This window comes from Pararge aegeria, chromosome 11 (genome assembly GCF_905163445.1).
Source record: "Pararge aegeria chromosome 11, ilParAegt1.1, whole genome shotgun sequence".
NCBI classification, from domain to species: Eukaryota; Metazoa; Arthropoda; class Insecta; order Lepidoptera; family Nymphalidae; genus Pararge; species Pararge aegeria.
The window spans coordinates 13,371,332-13,394,072 of NC_053190.1; the positions used below are offsets into that span (position 1 = coordinate 13,371,332).

At 34.2% G+C, this 22,741-nt stretch overlaps 1 protein-coding gene across 1 annotated transcript in view; it reads right to left on the reverse strand.

Moving 5' to 3' along the window:
• The window catches only part of LOC120627680 (cadherin-86C), a 167,178-nt gene extending 145,066 nt beyond the window's left edge, over nucleotides 1-22,112 (reverse strand). The window contains exon 1 of the mRNA XM_039895705.1: nucleotides 21,977-22,112. The gene's annotated coding sequence lies outside the window, so the exon portion shown is untranslated. The remainder of the gene's footprint in view (nucleotides 1-21,976) is intronic.
• Nucleotides 22,113-22,741: the final 629 nt, after the last annotated feature.

Genomic DNA, 22,741 nt, shown 5'->3' on the forward strand with positions numbered 1-22,741 from the left:
TGTAGCGTTACATTTTTATGTAGCGTATGCATATATACAATGAAATCTTTCAAAAATGTAAAATTATAAAAGATAAAACAAAATAAACTTACCAAATGTTAATGAGCTATACTTTGTTAAATCATTGAAAATCAGATTTACCTCCTTTTAATTCCAGAAACTGTTTGTTACCGGCGGTGGAAGAGTCACTACAAACAGACAGACTTGACGTTCCTAAAGTGCTTATAAGGAAAGTATACTTGAAATAAAGAATTTTATATTTTTGTTTCGGCTCAAGTAGTGGATCTTAACAAAATTGGGCATGAAGAAAACTTGCATCCCGGAGACGAGCAAAGGATGCTTACGGCATAGCTCGTAACCTCTGAAGCTTTTATTGATTGGTTATGATTATATTTAAACGTTACTGAAAGTTTTTCGTTGCGCTGCAACTAGCTGATGTCCTAACTATAAACACGATTTTTCGGTTTTTTAAAAAGCCCGCGGGTACCGTTAATTTACCCAAAGAAATAGCCTTTGTCGCTGTCTAACCATGCATTGCAAAAATATTTTTACGAACCTTAGCTCTACTGCTTTTGGGAGTAGAAGATACCGAACAACTCACATTCGCATTTATAAGATTGAGAAAAGTTAGGCAAGGTTTAAAAACTTTATGTTCCAAAGAACATACGGTTAAAACTTACAACTAATAACATTCAATTTTATTATTTTGAACAGTGACTTTATTACTATACGAAGACATTGGCAGCAGGCGTTACTTTGCGGAATGAACAATTATTCAATGTGAAGTCAACATTTCCTGAGGATGCTAAGGTTTCAGAGCGAAACGTGCGTAGAGGGTATATTGCCGGAGATCTCTTTGGTGTGGAGTATAAGGATTACATAAATGATAAATTACATTATACAGATTCCCCTGCTTTACGCGGAGTATAGCAAATTAAGCTTAACATACGAAGACAGTAAATGACATACAAAGATAAGAAGGTCTCGACTTACGCTACCAAGGAGTTAATTCGTTTTAAATAGATAGCACATATGGCAAACGGTCAGCGACATTTAAAAGCGTGTCTTCTTGCTCTTTGCCACAACAATTAGCTATGTCCATCAGTTAAGAGCCGCCAATGATAGTAGTCATGGTAACGAAGGACCGCACACGAACAACGCTTGGCTACCAGGAAATATGCAAATCAGACCCTTCAATGGAACCCTGTCATTTTAACTTTTTGAACGTTTCTTTATAGCTTTATTTTACCTATTTGACGAAGTAGGTCATTGTGGTAAGGTACTAACGGATAGTTTAATACTTTTTAAGTGCTCATAAAGTACAAATACTAATTAATTATATAACACTTTCCATGTATCCATCAACGTTGTTAATTACTTACTTAAGTTAACTTTATAGATGCCATTTCTAGCGAAAAGGAAATTATATGGGCTATTCAAGCATATAACATTAGAACGTTTGGGGCGCGCACAACGGTTCTAATGTTATTTTTCATCAGTAATATAAAAACTTTTTTTTATATTACTGATTAAAAAGATTTTTTATTTCTAATGGTAATCAAATATTTAGATTATTTTATACTAAGCGAAACTGCAACGTTTCCTACTAGATGACGCTACAGTCATTATAAGACTGATGTGAAAGGCATATAATAATTTCGGCACCGACGGTAGGAGAGAGATTAGAGAGTAGGAGAGAAAGCGCTCAGGCCGCAATTGCCAGAGCGTCGCAGGTTCAAATCCTATCGGTTCCGAAAATTTTTATATGCATATAAAATTGATAATTCCTCCAAGTGTAGGTAAAAACACTTACAAAAATTATTCTAAGCGATTAGTTAAAAAGTTAATAGGGTACAATAAGTTAACTTATTTTAAGCAAATAAGGAAGGATTTTACATCTATCTCAGGAGCTCCCGTCCTGAGTAGCTATACAGTATTGAGCTATGTACAGACATGTACCAAATACTGAACACTGTGGGCTTGGGAACAATCTCACTGGATTTTGAATACTGATTAAGTCAAAGATAGGTCGGGCTATCCTGAAAGAGAGGTATGGCAGTTGTATAGGCCCTTACCCCTAATGGGCTTTTACACGCCTACGTAGCCGCTTTGCCGGCATAGTGAAACATTTGTATAAATCAAAAATCTAACGTAATGATGTGACGATAGTCTGAAGTATTTCACAAGTAGGAAACGGTACATGAAAATATAACTAATTTTAAAAAGATAGTGGACTGTAACAATATTAATATTAGAAGTAAAAACTTGTTGTGCAGTTTACTAGGCTGCATAAAATTAGTAATTCATTTAAGGGTAATTGTATATCTTTTATAACAAATTACCAGATGAAATCCTTGAGATGTCTATGAATTATATGTATTGGTAAGTTTGGATCAGAGTCTTGTTCATATTATGCAATACAATAATGTACTTCGAATTTACAACGATATAACATTTGTAACTCGTACAACTAGTTTCAGAGATATTTCCGTATGCAGATCTCAAAAAGATGAGTTATCTTAACAAGTAGTCTGCACATAAACCAGATACGGACATTTTCCTAAAATTGTTTTTAGTTACCGTTGGAGTTATTTGCATACAGATGCCTGCTGCAGATAGTAGCAGTTTAAGGAGAAGCAACGTCTGCGTGGCATATTTGGGTGGTGTTCAAATGCTGTGAAATGGATTTAAATTTAACTGGGTTCTGTATTTTGCTTACGACACTGTAGGATATATTAAAGTTTCCGGTGAAACAATATTAAACTTTTCAGAATCACATGCTTCAAGAAATATGATTCAATGAAAGAAATTCTGTAGTATAACCAGTACGATTATATTGTTCAAAAAGGGAAACAATTTGAGGAATATAATAACTAAATATGGTATATGGTTTTTTTATTCTATGTGTTAGACCTTTGAAATTGGTTCTATTTTTCAAAAAAAGAAGGTATAAAAGTTTGCTTTTGAGATCAACTCCTTTTTCGAAATAAAACCATAAAATAACTCTACATAGCTACAGCTACTTAAATAATAAATAACAATAATAAGGAACAATTTGAAAACACCAGTGCATTGCTCTACTAGGAAACTCTAACACTAACAGGTATATAACAGCCTAGACCTTGCTAGTCTATCGATCAGTCCCATCATTGTTGACATTACTATGCCACCAGACGATAATCTGGTGAAAGCTGAAATGGAAAAAGTATCTAAAAACTTGCTCCGGAGATTAGCGCCATGTAGAGTATTGAGTCGACCTTTATTGCGATGTATCTGTAAAATCGAGCGCACCTTTTGATATATAGCTTTTCACCAAGCAGGGCTTAACACAACAACACAATTATATCAAGCAAAATAATAAATGTTTATTTTTTAAATGAGCTTCAATGGAGCAATTTCAAAGACCAATGCCAATTAACCCTCAGAGTTGAAACTACAAGACAACGTGGACAAATCCTTTATGCAGCGCACCCACGATCCAATATCGAGAACAAAATTATTATCAGGGCCAGTGCGCGATAAATCCCATGTCGCAGTTGACCGTTACTGCCATCGCGACATCGTATCTGATCCTGTACCGTGACATATTGCTGGGACTTAGGTATATTGGGTATTTTGTCGGAATCAAGAGTCACGAATTAAGATCGTTCCATATTGTTTTCTGTTGTATTGTGAAATAAATGTTTCCTCTTGTTCGATAGCGTTCTATTTAAATTTCATCGCGAGATGTAGATCGTGATTGGCTATGCAGTTCAGAATAGATGGTTTATTGCTAACTATGTGATGATCTATATTCAGAGAATTTCGCTAGACTGATATAACTTCGCAATAGAACGTCCGAACGACGTGACGTAGAGATAAAGTTTAAAAACTAATATTATTCATTCAATATTTAAGGAAAATAATGTTTTTGTGTATGAACAAGGACTAAAATAAACAAAATAAAATATCAATTTCATGAATACAACCCCCTATAGAGAGCAGGAGCGTACAGAAAATATTTTTCGGGTAAGTAATTAATTCGATCATTTGTTACAATAGTGTATCAATCAATTGTTAAAGTAAATTTATAAAGTGGATAACTATTTAAACTTTTGATGACTATAAATTCACATTTGCCTGATATTTATGTTCATGACATTGAGTTGGTGGGTATTTTGATGTAAATACGACTGCATTATCGATGCACCGCAGTCCTACATGGATTTTGCTAACACACATTTTGGATAGGTATGAAGAAGATAATAAGGCAACGGAGAGATTACACGTAAACTTTTTTTTTCTCGGCTGGGTTTATTGGACATATAGATTGTTTTATTAGCAAAAAGGGCGCCTGTGTTAGCTATACTTGTTTTTAAGTTCTTGGTTTTTATTTTCCGGACGTGATTTGGAGTGGAGACCACTTACCGGTTAGCCCAGGATAAGACGACCTCCAGCCCGATGGGCCGATAATCCTAAAAAGGTGGCAGGTGGTAGCTGAATAAGGAAGGCAGAGGATCGTGTGTGGTTGCGCGCACACGAAAAGGTATATATTCCTTAGTAGAATGCTCTTGATTGATTGATTGTAGCAATATGTACTTCGTAATAAGTGCAGAATTAATGTATTTTTTTAGAGTGAGAAAGAGACAAGAACGTAACTATAGGCGCTTGTTCATTACATGTATGTGTTATACACAACTCAGGTTGGCTTATTAGTTTGTTTTAGCGATTCACTTAACAAAGCGTAGTCAAAATCTATCGTAACTTATTTGTACCGAATCGCAACGCATCAATGTAGACTGCGAGTGTACAGTATGTGCCTAGTCTTTAAAGTAGCCGAGACCTATAGTACAGCATGAGCGTCTTAAAAGCTTCTTTCAAAGCGGTAAAACTATTTAAGTTAGCAAGCTATAGTAGTATGTTTACGCTATTTTTCATATCTAAGTACCTACCGATGATATTGTGTAATACAGTAAACATGTCGAGTTTACTCAATACTGATTACTTTTTATGAAACTTATGATGCTGTCCGCATTTACGGAGCTGTTTTACGCCGCCGGCAATATTTCTAGTTTTCCATTTAAGGCTTCGTATATGAATGAGTTATCCTATCCGCAGAACGGAGTTGATTTCATAATCCCTATTTCATTTGATATAGAGACCTTTTTAGAAAAGGATGTTACGGCTAAATGAGTTTTCATATATGGCTGCTTATGCAGTCGGCCTGTTGGAAGATGGTTTTCCTGAATGATTCAAACCAAATGAAGAAATAGTTAAAAGTTTTATTAGTTATCGATCTGAGAAGCGACGCCGAACAAATTCTTCGGATATCTATTGCCAGGATTAATTCTGAATGCACATTTTGAAATCGAAGTCCGTGGTTCTGGGAAGGGCTATCGCAATTTAATGCCATTTAGACTAACTACGTTTAATGAGAATCTGCTGGTATAATATGTTTTAAACTTTGCTGGGTGCGAAGGATATTTTCTGTCATGGCCTTGATTCAGCGATCCATATTTTTGTTTTAATAATGCCAAAATATATACACTTGTGAGACTTTTAGGGTATTATAAGTGAGCCACACCAATTGAGCTTATCAAACCAATTACATGCGTTTGAAAGTATTTCTTAAATAATATTTGATAAAGTGTAATATATGTAAGTCGCATAGAATGTACATAGGCAAATATAGTTTTTTGTAAGAATTTATCAAATTACAACAGCAGCGCTGTTTTCACATGACATGACTCATACTAACATTTTAAAGTCTTTATTATAGTTTTATCTACCAAAAAGAATATTATGAATATCTGGTAAAATCATTGATATACTGAGATATATTGCAATTAAAATCAACAAATTCTTCTTAAAATAGGACTATTACAGGCACCTTTATGGCAGTTTTATATATATTTATTTACTTTTATGAAACATGTGCTACGTCCCAAAGGAGCGAAACTAAGGTAAATTTGGAAAGAAAAAGCCCTCACCTAGAAATTAATAAAAGATTTTTGTTATAATTATTCGTTATTTCTCTAAAGAATAATTTACTAGTTAGAATCATAGAGCTTTAGATATTATATCTTTTTTTCCGATTGACTACTTACTGACTAAGTATAGTACAGTTAATAATAAATAGTATACATAAAAAAACATCATAAAGCTTCCTAATTAGAGTAAGACTGAGCCTACATCTGAATAGCAAACTTAGTAAACAGCAAGTTATTAAACATTTCCATTCGCTGAACTAAATGAATTAGGTTTGCTCTACATTATAATTCTAAGGTACTGAAATGTACTTTCAACGGCATATTCTAGTTACATTTATCTAACAACACGCAGCGTCCCATGTACCCGTTACGAAACAAATTTATACCGCACTTATACTATAGAATACTGTATAAGTGAGTTGGTATTGCACACAATAAAGATTCTCATCACCTCCCACAAATAAGGCATTTTCACATGACCCGAAGAATTTAATTAAGTAAACTAAATAACAGCAGAAAAGAAGTGATTGAAAATGTTAAATAATTTCAAGCATCGTTTGGGATTTCGATAACAATGATTTGAATAGTAAAAAAAATATTTATTATAAATTACTAGTTCTTGCCCGCGTTCTTCGTTTGCGCTTATTACGGTTTTCTACAAATGCTTTGGGAACCGTTCGTTTTTCTGGGATAAAAAGTAGCCTATGTTACTCTCAAGACTTTCAACTAATTCTTTGCCAAGAATCAAAGAGAATAATCCTTATTTTACGACCTAACTAAGAAACTAATCGTTTTTTTAGTTAGGGCGTAAAATAAGGATAAACAAACAAACACACTGTCGTATTTATAATATCATTAATATCATTATGGATTTATATTCCTTACATTGTTCCCAAAACAGCACAAATTTTTATGGAAATTAGAGGGTCGACTCAATTCCTTTTTCTCATGAGTTGCAACGTTTATTTCAAAATTCAAAATTCAAAATTCATTTAAAAATTCAAAATTCAAAATTCATTTATTTCAAGTAGGCCTAATATAAGCACTTTTGAAACGTCAAGTCTGTCTGTTTGTAGTGATTCTACCACCGGTTCGGAAGGCAGATTCTACCGAGAAGAAGCCGGCAAGAAACTCAGCAGTTGCTCTTTTCCAACATCAACAATTTACATTTTGCATTTTAACATTCATTTTTCTATCTTGTGAGAGCTGAAAGCGGAGCCGGGTGCTTCCAAGCAACCTTTTCATTAAAAAATTCATCAATTGTATAGTAACCTCGCTGTAATAAATGTGTTTTAACAAATTCTTTAAACTTGTGCATTGGCAGGTCCAAAATCACCTTAGTAATCATATTATAGAAACATCATATATATTTAAGAAACATTGCGTATCTTATGAGCAAAGTACGTGTATTTCATTCCAGTAGTACCTACTCCGAGATAATTAAATGTCAATTCGAGCTTGCTGGGGCTCTGCAACCCGATAATTTGAGGCGATTGTATCTTTATAAGAGACCTTTATAGCTATACGCTCATATGGGATAATTTTATTGTGTTATGGATTTGTTCGTTTAACTACATCGTGTTGGTTTATTGTGAATGACTGGTTTTTATTTTATGTTTTGTGAATGGTATCATTCCGAAATCTCGTCATTAGTAATGCGAGGTAGAGTTATTTAATTTATTAGAGATATGAAACTGATATGGACATGGAATACTTATTTATTTTAATTATCTATGTACATCCAAAGTACCTTGTCTTATATTTAAGGTAGACTGTAACTTTTGCTATATTAATCTATTGCGATCTGTCACACAACATTAAATTAATACGGTACGACAGAATTGATTATAATATTCTTCAACGGTGAAGAAAATATCGTGAGGAAACCTGCATGCCTGAGATTTCACCATAATGTTTACGTAGTCCACCAATCCGCACTGGGACTGCGTGGTGGACCTAAAGCCTTCTCATTGTGGGAGGAAACCCGTTACCTATAGTGGGCCGGTAATGGGTTGATATGATGATGATAATAACAGAGTAAAGGTATTCATATAGAGGCCGTCTCAAACTGGGCAACTGTACTGGAAGAGTGGCGACAGGGGGAGGCGCTTTTCTACGCACAATTATAATAGGACCCTTACTAATGAGCCCAGAAAAGCTCCTTTACACTAGTCCAACGCTGACTAGCTGCCAGTATTTACCATCAGCGCAAGAATACACAGCATGTTCTCGAAGCTATATCCTGTTCTACTTTTGTAGAGAAGACTAGTGCCCAGCACCAAGATAGGAATAGATAATGACAAGAATCGAAAGTTAGCAATGAAATGACTGTTAATCAATGTACCTATTGTACCTATCCTACCCAAAGAATTGAGTTACAAAAATTTATGTTAAAAAAGACTGTAAAACCTTTGACTTACCTTACCTTTAACCCTGTTAACTTACGTAGTTTACCAATTTAAAAGTATACGTTTAGAATGTAAACCTAGGCACACCGTTTCGCTGAATCTGTAAACTGCACACTTCTACATTATTCATGAGCGATGACGTAAAGGTACATACCATTAGTGACCTAGGGCGTTTTCACAAAAGGCCTTTGTGTCGGCTAGGGCTGTAAATTTGAAAATGTGTTACTAAACATGCAATAAATAGCGACTAAAGGTAGCTGAACGGTAATAGTTTCGCTTAGACATTTTAATCGCAGCTACTGCTTATTCACTTTTTGTAACGTTCGGTTCTTTATAACAAACAACTGAATGTCGAATTTGACGTCACAAAACATATTGTACTCGCAGTGATGTTTTTGTTTATTGTGTTTGTAAATATTCAATGTTCTATTTTTAAATTAATAAATAAACAGTCTAACTTACAAATGTCAATCCAACGGTGGGACCACTTCGCAAACCTCATTGAAATATTAAACCAACTCTATATAGACTGAAACGGCGTTATCAATAAGTGATTTTGTCCCTGGTCAAAACTGTTTTAGGTACATACAAAGTTAGCCCTTTCTAATAGCATGTCCGAAGGTCATATTATGGCCCAGTTACCAAAGGCTACCGTCTGGTAAAATAACTATAAATAGGAAAAATAAGGCAATTTGTGAATTTTACTCCTTATCGCCTAGCATCAACCCTACACCGCAGTTTATTGCCCACGTAACACGTTGACATTGACAAAATCTCTGCAACAAATCAGTGAAATCTACGTAGGGTTTGGGTGTTGTAATACCAACAGTCCGATGGAGACAATGGTTGCAAAAGTTTGTAAATTTATTCGCGTTCACGATTTATATTAAATTGAATGTATTATGCAAAAATTTGAGGGAAACTTAGCTACGTGATAACAAACAATATATAAATTAATCATTTAATTTAAAAGTATTCAAATTTTATCATTTGTATCAATAATATTATACTGTGTAAGTAATTGGTTAGTTGTGGTCTGTAGGTACTCAGCTTGAATAATCGTTTTGAAACTCACAAAATTTAAAATATCAAGTATGCTGCAGTTTACGTAATTTTTTAAATCTAAATAAACATGTTTATAACGACAAAAAAAAAAAAAAAATGTCACTTATTTTATTATATAATGAACTCGCTACTTTATCCCATAGCTAATAATGTTAAACTTATGTGTGGTAACTTATCTGTGTACACCTGTTATTAGTTTTAAGTCAACAAATTGGTTAACTATGTTGTATTTACATTGTGTGATTCGCCAAACAACTAAAGTAATTGATATAGCCTTTCGTGTTAGCATACTGAAGTGGCAGTGGGCTGGTCACGTTTGTCGGAGGACCGATGGACGTTGGAGTCGAAAGGTCCTCGAGTGGAGACCGCGTGTCGGTAAGCGGAGCGTCGGACGCCCCGCAACTAGATGGAGCGACGACCTCCGAAAAGTGGCAGGCATCGACTGGATGAGGAAAGCCCAAAATAGGAAAGGTTGGTGCTGCTTGAAAGAGGCCTATGTCCAGCAGTGGACGCACAATGGCTGTTGATGATGATGGCGATGATGATGTAGTATTTACAAATATTGTGTTTATTTTGAGCACAAAGGATCCTGGAGGGTCGAAGTGCATGTGCTGAAGCGGGCCTCATTACAAGATAGATAGATTTACAACTATTGGTTTTCCAATTAAAGAGAAATAAAATAAAATAATATAAAATAAACTATAAAGTTACACTTTCTCGAAAGTTAACTGTAACAAATAAAAAGCTTAATGGATTCAATGTGTAAATGCGCGGTGGTCTCTTGAGGTGATTTCTCAAGCGATGAGACTGGGGTAAAAAGTACCAACAGGAAGGGTGATACAAGTGAGGTTAAGTCGTGACGCACTCGCGTGTTATGAGCCACTCGCAGGTGAAGGTTACGAAATGATTCTGATGCTATCGTCTAATACGGGTTAAAATTGATATTGTTACACTATCGAGCATCGATTATGTGTTTACATCTATTAAACTTTGTTGTATGATATTTTGAAGTGAGAACTTCTTTTAGCGCAGTACGCATATTTTTAGATGAGATAAAATCTATGGATATAAAAGTGCATCTTTGAATCAAATTTGTTTATTTCCTATTTCAGTTGCCATGAACCTATAGTTTCTATTTTAGATTGTAATAATTTTAATGGTAATGATGAATACAAGAGATGTCACAATTTTTAACGATGATTTATAAAAGAATTTTAAAGTTTCTAATAATTAATAAAATGCAATTCCTAACCCAAAAACCCATTAGTCCTAGTACCCATCTATCTGTAGTACTCATCTAAATGTCTATCAATAAGTTTTCACTTCTGTTGGCACTCCCGGAGTGCAACCCGTATTATTTTTTTATTTTACTACAATCTTCATACACTTGACTGCAATATCCCGGGGTGGTAAGCTACGATGCTCAGAAGATACGGTATAAGATGCAGTATGAGATGGTATCAGACTTAACTGTTACTGTCTAAGTTTTTATACGGTATAGTACCCGAGCGTTAATGGTCTTTGTCAATAAGATGGTAACTACCCACAGCGAATGACTAACAGCAGACGTTCAAACCAGAAAAAATACATTAAAACCAGAAATTATAAACTCCTAAAAAGCCCCTGCAGTTCGAGTAGAAGAGATATTGCAACTTTTTTTTTATCCGACTGCGTTATGCAGCAGTAAGTATGTAGTTATTTAATTAATTTATCAGAAATGTTTATTTGCATTAAAATAATTAAGAAACAACAGAATAATAAAAGTGTGTTTTAAGGTAAATGCGAATACGATACGATAACTACGATAAGAAATTATTAGTTTTGAGTTTATTTTGTTATTTAAAGGAAACGGCTCCGTTTTATTGTGCACAAAGAATAGAAAAATGTGTTACACAATTTATCATAATCATTTTATTTTTATTTTTATTTTATTCATTTATTTGTAATCAACAGCGTTGCATACAATATAATTTTACATTTAGACTTAATGCTAAAATAAGGCCAAATAGGATTACAATCCTTAGCTTGACAATTTACTTAAATGCTATACTTAAACTACTAATTACAACAGGTTTGGAAATTTGAAGAAACTAAACAATTTAAACAAGCTTTACAATTTAACAAGATATTAATAATACAAAAGAGTAGTAAGATAATTACAAAAGTGTGTGTGTGTGTGTTTGTAGTGTGTGTGTGTGTGTGTGTGTGTGTGTGTGTATGTATGTGTGTGTGTGTGTGTGTGTGTGTGTGTGTGTGTGCGCGTGTGTGTGAGAGAGAGTATGCATTGATAATATGTATTTATGTACTATTATAGATATTAATATAAATATTATAACTTACACGTTATTAAGTTTCCGATGTAGGCTAGATATTTCTGTTTTTAATTGTATTTTGGATAAGTGAAAAAGATCAATATCTGAGTAAGTTTTATTATAGGTACGTGCCAGGCGTAAAAGCACGGAATTTCGAGCGTAGATTGTATTTGATTTTGGTACACGTAATAGCTGCGGTTTTCGAGGCCTAAAGGAGGAAGCATTGAGTGAAAATGCAGACAGCAGTCTAGGACAGTCAATTCGTCCAGTCAAAATAGCTTGTAGCAGTAGCATGTCACTTTGGTTTCTTCTTAGTTCCAGGGAGTCAATTTTGTAATGAGTACAGGCTTCTTTGTAACTGTTAAATTTTTTGAATTCTTTGAAGGCCAGGTACTTAAGAAATTGTTTTTGTATTGATTCAAGCCTATGAGTATGTATAATATAATAGGGAGACCAAATGTTGCATGCATATTCGAGAATACTACGAACATACGCAAAATACAAGGTTTTTATACATTCTATATTACTGAAATTACGTGTTACTCGTTTAATAAATCCTAGTTGTTTGTAGGCTTTGTCCGCCACAACTTCGACGTGGTCATTCATCGATAGTTTAGTGTCAATTTTAATACCCAGGTCTCGGACGGTTTGGACTTTAGCAATGTTTGAACCATTGATTTGATAGTCGTAAGTTATTGAGCTAGTTTTACGGGATAGAGTAATGTGGTGACATTTTTTAACGTTAACAATAATTCTATTCCTGGCATAGTACTTACTCAGGTTGTTTAAGTCTTCTTGCAGCCGAGAACAATCCTCAAGGAAACGTATTTTAAGGAAAATTTTCATATCGTCAGCAAACATTAAATGTTGCGCATGGCTGAAACAGCTACCAATATCATAAAGATAGGCGTTGTATAAGAGGGGACCAAGGATAGACCCTTGGGGTACCCCTGACGGTATGGTTACAAAGTTGCTCCTAGCACTGCCCGTTAATCATCATCTTCATCGTCGTTATCAACCTATTACCGGTCCAGTACAGAGCACGGGTCTTTCTAGAACGAGGGTTTTGACTGTGGTCCACCAAGCTGGCCAAGTGTAGATTGGTAGACTTACAAACTAAAATTGAATTTAACTTCCTATAATTGTTAATAATTGAAGAAATAATTAAAGAATCAGATAATTTTCAGCATAGTTTTTTTTCGCAGTGCCATATTGTTCCTCCAAAATAGGTATGTTACAAACAGACGTTTTTTGTGAGATTAATTGAAAAATGATTATAAAAAATATAAAATAGGAGACCACACAGATTCTCTGAAAAACGTTCTCCACTCTGTAAGTGAGCTAGTTTTGTGAGATTGTGAGTAAAAAAAAAGACAAACTAATAAATGCTTATTATGTACTTCCCCAATATAAAAGCCTGTTTCTATCCGACAGAGAAAGGTATTCTTTTATATATAACTGAGATTCTTGGTGGCTTTATCTTAGTACTAATTATACTGAAGGAAAGCCGGTAAGAAATGCAATGTGCTCATAATAAATTAAAAGCTGGAGGTACTTGACGTTTCTAAAGAGCTTATCAGACATGCATACCTTAAATCGGTTATTGTTTTGTGTTTTTTATCGTTTTGTTTTTAAGATATTTAAGCATTAAAAAAATATTTGGTAGTACTAATAACTATTTTTAGCTTAGATAGGTGGAAAATTTTAACTGTATTTTACGGTGTTTGCGTGTAAACCTTCGGGTCTAAGGTCACGAAGCATTTCATGTACCTGAAATGTTCCCATGCGTTTGATCTAGTAACTGTCACTTATATAACTAAAAGGCTAAGGAATTAAAAAAGACAAAAGTGCCAGGCTCAATGCCCGTGTGTGAACATTCAGAATTTCTTATATTTTATATAAATGCTTTTTGAATAGTCCTCATCGTTATAGCTATCCACTTAACATAGGTATTATAGAAAAGAGAAAATATATCTTGTAACGGAATGACCAAACACTGTTAAAGGCTGCATAAGTATATTTCATAAGGAATCAGCCTGTAAAAATATTAAATCAAAATAAGCATATTTATTTTTCTTACTAGCAGTCAAATTAGCCTATATTAGTCAACGTCATTTTAAGTGTAAGCAAAAAGTTTTGATTGGATGCTCAGTTAGGTAAAGGAGAAACAAACAGACACACGGCCACATTTTCGCATTTAAAATATTAGTAAGGATTATATTTGTTAGTAAAGTTGGACTCTATTTTATAACACGTGCTATCGACCGTACATACTCAAGGGCAGAGCGAGTCAATGACTGGCTGCTGATTCGTTGAAACAATTTCTAATGTTTGAATTTGTTCCATAAGCGTGGGTATGAATCGATTTCACGTAATTATATTGTAGCATCAAGTTTATCGTTGAGTAATAAAAGTGACAAAGCTGTTATCATACATGAATGCGCCATGCTATATATTTTACAGATAGAGTATGCTTTAATATAATAATTACTATATTAATCTATGTGATAGCAGTGGATAGGGCGGCGGCTTTCCTTTCTAGGGAATCGAGTTTGATCAACAAACAAAATCTAACTTTTCGGAGAAATGGGAGTTTGAATCTAAGCAATTAAAATATAACTAGCTTCAATGTACCAGTAGTAGTACCTAGAGCTTTTTGTGAAAGAGCTCGTCCGGGGAAGTACTATCGCCAAGCTTATTTCTGCCGCTAATCAGCGATGTTTTAATTCTGCTTAGCGGCAGAAACCTCCCGTCTGAAGGGCGTGATTGCTGTTATACAGGCACATTTGTCTTAACAGAATGAGCTCTGTATGTAAGCGATTGTTTTCCAACTACCATCAGGTTTGCCATCTGCCTGGCGCGTCAATTATTTATGTATAAAAAAAATTGGCTGTTCTTCAAATTTTCCTCAGAGGTGTGTGAACTCTTTTCATTCTAAGAGACACCCGTGCTCTATAGTGGGCCAGTAATGGGTTGATAATGAAGAGTTCGACCCCAACCACGTAATAAAACATCATTGCCTTAACGGTAAAAGAAAACATCGTGAGAGAAAATGCTTAAGAGTTCTCTGTAATATTCTCAAAGGTGTGTGAAGTCTGCAAATTCGCAATTAGCCGGTATGGTTGAGAACAACAATAACTGCAAATTGCAAATTCAATTTTTATCACGAACTATTGTAATGATAAGTATTATTTAAACACCCAATTTGCATTAAAGCTGCGTTTAAGATCTGGAGGAAGCTTACCCAGCAGTGGGATACTAATGGGCTTTGATTTTTGTTTTGTTTCGTGGTTTAATCATTGAAAATACGGAACTCCAAAAAAAAAAACAAACTGGTGTAATGATTTGTTGCACCATTAATCTTGCTTACGACCGGTGGCCACCGACAGCGAGAGCGAAAGTATTGTAGGGAAAATTAACAAAAAACGTAATAACTTGCCAGATACTACGATTGAAGTTTGCAGAGTCGAAAAAATTAAGTAATTCTTGCAAACTTTTGACAAATTTTTCTTGCTCAACATCTTTATCGTTATTTATTTTGTCTTATCTTTTTCACTAACCTACTAATCTGCCAAAGCCTAAGGACGCGCAGACTTGTCATTATCATTATTATCAACGTATTGCTAGCCCACGACAGGGCACGACTTTCCTCTCTTATATGAGAGCGGAACATGGAGCATTGACTCACCACTCTGCTCTAATTCAGGTTGGCGGCCTTTTATTTTATTAAAGATATAAAAAAAAACTTAATATTCACAGGATATAATGTTTTCTTCCCGTGTGTACGTATAATCATCGCTTGCAATCTACAGCATAGGATCGACCGAGAAATCGATAATAAGTGATTTAAGCGATAAATCGTTGAGGCATGTACAAAAAGACGCATGCGCGTATAATTAATTAGGCAACTGAGATAAGGTGGACTTAATATTTATTTAATTGCGTCATCGAACATGACCTTGTTAAGGTGGTTTTTAATTAGAATTAATTTCTTCTTATCAATGTTTTACATACGCGTACGTGCTTAACATTACCAGTTTCTTCATTAATCTGATTCTGTGATATGAAACTTTTTAAGTGAGTAAGCTTTTATTAACAACAATTTAATAAATGCAATATTTTACTCTTATTCACACTCAGATTAGCCGTATTTATTTTGTTTTACAACTAAATTTAGACCAATTCTGATTGAAGTAAGAGCTGTTATAATAAATAGTAGGTATAAAAAACTATTTAACTAATTGAGACAGTGCAAATTGAATTGTAAACTTAATGGATGTACTGCTTTAAGTTCTGGCCTATACTTTGACCCCTATTTATAGGAGTTAGTTAATCTTACGCTCTAAATCACTAATACTAACACCTGGTAATGATAACGTTAAAAAAAAGAAACACCACTGAAGAGTATTGAAGCAGCAAAGTGGGTTTAAGCACCGGTGGTAGAGTCACTACACACGGACAGACGTTTCAAAAGTGCTTGTATTGGGCCTACTTGAAATAAATGAATTTTGAGTTTTGAATTTATAATTACTAGTAGAGACAACCGGTACTGGAATAGGGTGATTGGGCTTAGTTTTGTAACTTCTTCGTCAACGAAAAGAAGTCTTGTTCTTCTACAGTGGTACTTTAACGAAGTGAATAATAATGAATAGAAAATAGTTAGATTTGTAACTTAAAACAAAATTGTCAACAAAAAAAACTGTTTGTCAAGCCATATTGTTCTAGATAACAAAATATTCGGCAATAAATTACATTTGTAACTAGTAAAAACTCAGACAGATTTAAGTAGTTGATAATATTCAATTGTTGTGGCGATTGAGTCACGGTTTATCAGTACAAAATACCAGAAAATGGCCGGCGGCCGCTTGAATTTCTTTAATGAGTCACTGTTAACGATTTTATGTCAAGCTATAGTAATGAATAATGTAGAACACGTATTCAACGACCTACATCTAGGTCCGATTGGTCTTAGCTCGTTATTCTTGATCACAGGTCCCAAATTGCTGGTTTTACGAGCATTTCTTTTATGCCTGCTAAGTACCTGCTGACCTTTCGATCTTCATCGTAAGAACTACTTGAAGACGTAATGTTGTTGTTACACGTGATTTTGAAATTAAATACCATTTGGGCTGTATAACGCAATAATTTTTTGTTACCTACAAAGGTTCTTAACTTAATTAAAAGTTATATAAACCAGATTGGCCCGTGACTTTGGCCAAGTGTACCGTACCCTAACTTCCGTACCAGTGTTATAAATAGTATTATTAATATTAGTACCCATAACACAAGCTACGCTTTCTTTGGGGCTAGATGGCGATGTGTGTATTGTCTTAGTATATTTATTTATATTTATAAGAAAAAAAAACAAAAAAAAAAAAATAAGGAAGACAAAGCGAGCCATAGCATAAGAAGGTTTTACCGTGCTTTTGATTAGGAAAAATATCCTGCTGCTTTGTAGCCAGGTATATGAAAAAGTTTGAAATTTTGAATTTTAAAATTTTTGGACGGATCTCTTTTATTTTAGTAAGTATGGGGACAAATAGGTGTTGTAACCTCGATATTAATACTTACGCCATTACTTATAAACGTTCTGAATTAGTTATGAAATGATTTGTCTCTTCTTGGCGTAAGGAAACGACAAAACATTGCATAGTTACATAATTAAACGAGAAACCTGTTTTACAAAATCTAATAGTCAGGGGTTAGAGTATAACTTAATATACACATACATAATATAGACTACACATATAAACATATGATTTTACTTATTGTTAAAATAACTACTATTAACATCTTTAAAAGAGTTTATGAATTCCAATCAACATGTAATAATTACGCCAGTAAATTCTGTGTAAGTAGTCTAGAATAGTAAATATGTCGGAACATTAACATTGTTTATAACAAATATATTGCCACTTTTTTGGTTGCGATAAAGTATTTTTTAGGACCAAAATATTAATTTCGTCATTTTTTTTTGCAATACGATTGTTTCCAACGTTTGCCGATTTCAATATTTACTCTGAAATACTGTAATTTAGTATGTTCGACCAAAACAAAACAGTAGGTAATCAAATGTAAATCAATTAGCAATTTATTTCCCAATGCGATCCCGGAATATACTTCCACAAAAACGGAATAAATCTACCGTAATTACTTTACCACAACAAAAACCAGAGCGAGGGTTGACCGCTCGACCATTATTTATTACTTTTTACCTGTTTAACGGCTCCAATAGGCGCCTACTTGCTAATTTGTTGATTCCTTATATTGATACAAAATTAATTACCTATACAATTTCTTCTTGACCCGTGTTCCAGTTTTCAAATGTCGTTTAAAAGATAAGTTACAGCTCCTCCATTAATCTAATCTTAATAATTATAACATGAGCTTTTTATCCATCCTTCTATACTAATATTATAAATATGAAAGTTTGAATGGATTAATGTTACTCAATTAAGCCAGAATGGCTGAACCGATCTAGATGAAATTTATCGCAGAGATAGATGTTAAAACTGAATAGCACATAGCCTGCTTTTTATTCTGGAAGAATGTACGGTACCCTTTTAATGGATTGGTTTTGTTTTAAATAGAGAAACAGATAATTTTTTTAGTTTGCATAGCGGTAGTTCAGGGCTCGAAGAGAAATATAAGCTTAGGTACACATCAAAAGCTTTGGTACACAGTAAAATAATATTCAATGATATTTTTTTTTTACTTAATAATGAAATAAAAGAGTACAAGTTATTGTCCTATGCTTATTGCATACCAAAACTATACTGTTCTTGTTGAAAACTTTGTCACTTTACTGTGACTTTTACTTAGATTTATAAATCATGTCACATAAAAAGAGCATTTATAGCTAGTATATTGAACAGTGTCATGTGAAAAGGTTCAATAATATGAGATAATGAATACGATGTGTAATAAATATATCGGCCGCGACACACCGAAATATACTTTTGATAGTTGTATCGAGATAATATTATTAAACAAAGGCTATATAAAAACTTTAATGTTCAAAGTATTCATGAAATTAAGAATCTATGAAGGGAGAGAATGAGCAGTATCCGTCTCTAGCCTTCCCCATTTTAAGCCGTTAGGGTTGGATTCAAAAAAATACCTTTCATGGAATGTATACCTTCTTTTCAAAATTAAAACAAAATCGTTACGCTTTCAAATCCCTCAGTGTCCAGTTTGTGATTACGAGTCAATCCAAAACAGCAGTATTTTATAGGTATTGACTGCTAGTAGAAGATAATAATAGCATTTTACCGCATGTTATAGTAAAAATCACCCAATGCACGTCAATCATTATTTACAATACAGTATTACACGGTACTAACAAATTATCACTTGCACATAAGATGTGGAAAACATGGACAGAAAAATGCAGGAATTACCTTAATAATACAGAAATATAATCTCGCCAATCTCAAATAAATATTCCCGGCAGTTATTTTAAATTGCCTAGCGAAATACGAAGAAACAGCCTGAGGGAACCAGAAAGGAATGGCTCCTAAGTTAGGAAGACTCCTATTGTAATTGGCTATTCAAGGAGCCCGTACGTTTTCTCTAATAGTGCTATACTCCAGCCCAGCATTATCCTTAATAGCCTGATGCGGATCACGATTTCCACATACCTACTAATTTTGTACTATTTATATACTCAATAGCTTGTGTGTAAAAACCAATAACATGACTTCTTATTAAGGTTTCAATCCGATCACAAAATGAAAGACAAAGTGAAATATTTATTTATTCAAATAGGTCCTTAATAATATATGGCACTTTTTATGTGTACATGAAATAAAAAATATGTACATTGTAATCAGATGATGGCAATAACTACATTCACAAACTGAAAAGTAAAGTTACGAGGGTTTAGAAACTACACTATTCACTATAAAACGAAATGTTGTGTGCTAATTACAAATCAATTTATTGACTACTTTTTGAGTTAAGCCAGCAGTAACTTTGACATTTTTTTGCTTTACACCCGAGCATGATTTAAATAAATAAAAAATAAACGCTGTTCGTTAGTAAGCCCTCGAGAATGATCTGGTTTTTATTTTTGGCAGAGTTATAAAAAAAAATTGTTAAGTGGAATAAACACAATTTTTAAATCTATATCCAGTTATAGATTTGTTTAAGACTGACGTACTAATTTATCTCGTTCCAGTTAGACCGGACAATGCATTATATACTCCGGTCCGGTATTAATACTGCGCAAGCGCGTGTTCTGCATACGAAAGAGTTCAACGAATCGCGCATGCGTGATCGCCTCTACGCCTCCCCTCGTGTCCATGTTTGAGCTTCGTTACACGAATAACTAGAATATTTGCTACAACAAGCTATATCATTTGGTCTAGGATAAACGACGTATTGTAAAATGATAGAATCGTATGTTTTAAGTAGAATTACAGTTCATTTATTATAATTTGTCATATCGGGGGCTTGTTACATCGTCCACGTAATATTGTAATGTTTCTGCCTTAATAGATTCATTATTACAAAAAACCCAACCAATCAGCTATCACCCACGTTTCTGTATTCTATCCACGCGGATAACGATGAACGTCAATACTTCGCACTCCAAAAGCATTGGTCTTTAGTAGATCTAGAAATAAGTCCGAAAAGCCATATATGAACAGATTTCTTAAAAATAAGCAACAACAACGCATTTCATGCCTAGAAAATTATTAAAAAAAAATAATTAAATAATTTAATGCTGAAAGCATCAAACGTCATTAATGGGCATAAAATATGAATTAATACTCAGATTTTTTTATCATTACAAATGTATTTAACTAAACCTTGCCCTTTATAGCTTCTTAGTTATATATAGCATTTAGAAACATTTTCAAGGAGATAATTTATTATTTCCTCAAAACACAAAGATAAGGCAAGTAAAACTGCGGGGAACAGCTAGCTTAAAGTAAGCAAGCTTATGACGCAGCAAGAGTAGATGGCCTTTGTCCCCCTTCGGCTCCATAACTATAGACTATATCAAAATCACGAGTATACATTGCTCCATTACTGCTTGAAAAAAGCAAAAATCACTATACAAGTCACATTTATATGATTAAGCATAAGAACATGCTGAATCACACCCCTACATCACTGACTGTTTCAACTCAAAAACCTTGTTTTTAGATAACCTTATTTTCTGATCTGGGAGGTTTATCAGCTTTATTCAACTTTCGATAGCTTATCCTAAATAACAACAGTCACAAAAGTTTTATAGCATTTTATTTCTGGTATAGATATTTATAACTATGGGCCTCATAAGAAGGCTCAGAGTCACTCAGCGGGCGATGGAGAGAGCTATGTTAGGAGTGTCTCTACGTGATCAAATCAGAAATGAGGAGATCCGTAGAAGAACTAGAGTTACCGACATAGCTCAGCGAGTTGCGAAGCTGAAGTGGCAATGGGCGGGGCACATAGCTCGGAGAACCGATGGACGTTGGGGTCTTAAGGTGCTGGAATGGCGACCCCGCACCGGTAAACGCAGCGTAGGTCGGCCCCAAACGAGGTGGACAGATGACATCAGGCGAATAGCTGGGAGCCGTTGGAGGCAAGCGGCCCAGGACCGAGCATTGTGGAACTCCCTACAAAAGACCTATGTCCAGCAGTGGACGTCAATTGGTTGAGATGATGATGATGATGATGATAGATATTTAAAAAAAAACATTGTTTCGAGTATGTATGTTATAGGGATGTTTAATTTGTAAAAAAATGTTTTCTTAAACACGTGCTCAAAGTAAAATTAGTAGATATGAGAGAATCTAAACGATAGTTACCTTGTGTCTTTTGTAACACAAACTCTTTTGCTCTCTTTCTTTGCAGAAGTGAAGAAAATACATAACGTGTGTTTCTTTTTTTTCTCCACATTTAAAAGTGTCTATAACTGGTACGACTGTATTTAAATTTTATTTTGTTAATTATAGAATTATAATAATATAAAATTCAACAAAATATTACAAAACATAAACTATAAATTAAAACTTTAAGTAGACTAACTATAAACACCAAAATATACAGTATGGCTCTAACATACAACCTCGAAACGTAATATATAAATAAAACTACCAATATAAGCTTAATAACAATATAAAGCTAAACAAATCTGAACATTAGCCTTAAATAAAATCTGAAAGGCAGGCCGTATTTCATAAACAGGCAAACGAGAGTAAATCAAAACCGTAGGTAGGTAGGTACTTACTGTTATCACGGGTGTTACGAAAGCTTTTATCAGTTACGTAAAAGTTGCAATCCCCGCCAAAACACCCCACTGACACCCCAAAAACACCCTATGTGCACTCAGTTCACAGTCCACAGTCAACACAAGTGAAACAAAGTTCGATGTTTGTATGTTTTTGTTTGATATGCGCGCGCCGGTCTCAGAGAGTAGGTACGCGGGCGTCCGCCACGCGATCGGGCCCGTACGAAACTAGTAGAACTAAAGCGACCGACGGCCAACAAGTTGAGGACAAGCCGCTCGACGGACTCAGACCTCTCCACCTAGCCGGTACACATGGGCATAAGTTCACGAGGCGAATTAATAACTGCCCCTTTTCAAAAGACGTTTTACTCTTTTATGGTTACTTACTATAGTTAGGGCTTCTTCTTGGACTTAACCACGTTTAGTATTTTCTTAGCTTAGTTTTATTTGGAAAATGTATTCTTATAACCATCATTTCGTATTATTAGTAAAAATATGTATGAATACTCTAACAGTAAGTTTCAATTTGAGTATATAGCTTACGCACGTAAGGAGGCATTTAAAAATTAATAAAATTTTTAAATTCCGTGTCTGAATTTGAACCAAATACCTTGAGATTTTTAATGAACGATACTAAACTATAACCCTAAAACAAGTTTTATATAATATAATGCATGTTTGTCTATGCTAATCTTTGCAACAGTTGAACCGGTTTTTGCGGGACTTTTACCGGCAGGTAGAAAACTTTATAAGGGCATTTAAACG